The following is a 2,132-nucleotide window of genomic DNA, read 5'->3' as shown; positions in this document are numbered from 1 at the left end:
CTTCCTATTTTATCTTTTTCAAAAATATCTTTTCAAAATATCTTTTCTAACTTCCTAACTTCTTATCTTTTCAAAATTTGTTTCAACTAACTAACTAACTTTTTGTTTGTTTCTTAACTTTTTCAAAACTACCTAACTAACTCTCTCTCTCTCATTTTCGAAAATATCTTCCCCCTTTTTCAAAATTTCTTTTTAATTTATTAATTATTTTAATTTTTAAATCTTAATTTTCAAAAATTACTAACATTTTTCAAAAACTATTTTCAAAAATCACTAACTCTTTTTCAAAAATTATTTTCGAAAATTCTCTTCTCTCTCATCTCCTTCTATTTTTTTATTCATCTACTAACATCTCTCCCTCATTCAAAAAAAAAAAAAGGGATCTCTATTATTATTATTTTTCTGTGACTTCTTCTTTGTCATATGAGCAGGAGCAAGGACAAGAATATTCTTGTTAAAGCAGATCCAGAACCTGAAAGGACTCTGAATTACAACTAACCAGTAAGAACCTGTTAGGAATTTTCAAACAAGAAGAGGAGATGGCAGTCGAAAATAATAATAATGCAAGGAGGATGCTTGGTGACTTTACTGCACCTAGTTCCAATTTACATGGAAGAAGCATCTCCATTCCTGCCATTGGAGCAAACAAATTTGAGCTGAAACCTCAATTAGTTTCTCTGATACAGCAGAACTGCAAGTTTCATGGACTTCCATCTGAAGATCCTTTTCAGTTCTTAACTGAATTCTTGCAGATATGTGATACTGTTAAGACTAATGGAGTAGATCCTGAAGTCTACAGGCTCATGCTTTTCCCTTTTGCTGTAAGAGACAGAGCTAGATTATGGTTGGATTCTCAACCCAAAGACAGCCTGAACTCTTGGGATAAGCTGGTCACGGCTTTCTTAGCCAAGTACTTTCCTCCTCAAAAGCTGAGCAAGCTTAGAGCTGATGTTCAAACCTTCAGACAGAAAGAAGGTGAATCCCTCTATGAAGCTTGGGAAAGATACAAACAGTTGACCAAAAAGTGTCCTTCTGACATGCTTTCAGAATGGACCATCCTGGATATATTCTATGATGGTTTATCTGAGCTATCAAATATGTCACTGGACACTTCTGCAGGTGGATCCATTCACCTAAAGAAAACGCCTGCAGAAGCTCAAGAACTCATTGACATGGTTGCTAATAACCAGTTCATGTACACTTCTGAAAGGAATCCTGTGAGTAATGGGACGCCTATGAAGAAGGGAGTTCTTGAAGTTGATACTCTGAATGCCATCTTGGCTCAGAATAAAATATTGACTCAGCAAGTCAATATGATCTCTCAGAGTCTGCATGGAATGCAAGCTGCATCCAACAGTACTCAAGAGGCATCTTCTGAAGAAGAAGCCTATGATCCTAAGAACCCTGCAATAGCAGAGGTAAATTACTTAGGTGAACCTTATGGAAACACCTATAACTCAACATGGAGAAATCATCCAAATTTCTCATGGAAGGATCAAAAGCCCCAACAAGGCTTTAATAATGGTGGAAGAAACAGGTTTAGCAATAGCAAGCCTTTTCCATCATCAACTCAGCAACAGACAGAGAACTCTGAACAAAATGCTTCTAATTTAGCAAATCTAGTCTCTGATCTATCTAAGGCCACTGTAAGTTTCATGAATGAAACAAGGTCTTCCATTAGAAATCTGGAAGCACAAGTGGGCCAGCTGAGTAAAAGGATCACTGAAATCCCTCCTAGTACTCTCCCAAGCAATACAGAAGAGAACCCAAAAGGAGAGTGCAAGGCCATTGACATAAGCGCCATGGCCGAACCTGTAAGGAGAGGAGAGGACGTGAATCCCAAGGAGGAAGACCTCCTAGGACGTCCAGTGGTCAATAAGGAGCTTCCCTCTGAGAAACCAAAGGACTCTGAGGCTCATCTAGAGACCATAGATATTCCATTGAACCTCCTTATGCCCTTCATGAGCTCTGATGAGTATTCCTCTTCTGAAGAGAATGAGGATGTTACTGAAGAGCAAACTGCCAAGTTTCTTGGTGCAATCATGAAGCGGAATGCCAAACTATTTGGCATTGATACTTGGGAAGTTGAACCTCCCTTGTTCATCAATGAACTAAGTGATCTGGATCAACTG

At 38.2% G+C, this 2,132-nt stretch overlaps 1 non-coding gene across 1 annotated transcript; it reads right to left on the bottom strand.

Moving 5' to 3' along the window:
- Nucleotides 1-935: 935 nt before the first annotated feature.
- On the bottom strand, nucleotides 936-1,043 carry LOC112767675 (small nucleolar RNA R71). Its single transcript, XR_003185116.1, has one exon. It is a non-coding gene; the product is annotated as a small nucleolar RNA R71 (small nucleolar RNA).
- Between the last annotated feature and the right edge of the window lie 1,089 nt (nucleotides 1,044-2,132).

Source organism: Arachis hypogaea, chromosome 17, assembly GCF_003086295.3.
Source record: "Arachis hypogaea cultivar Tifrunner chromosome 17, arahy.Tifrunner.gnm2.J5K5, whole genome shotgun sequence".
NCBI classification, from domain to species: domain Eukaryota; kingdom Viridiplantae; phylum Streptophyta; class Magnoliopsida; order Fabales; family Fabaceae; genus Arachis; species Arachis hypogaea.
Note: the sequence above shows the minus strand (reverse complement) of the source record. Positions and strands in the feature narration are given on the sequence as shown.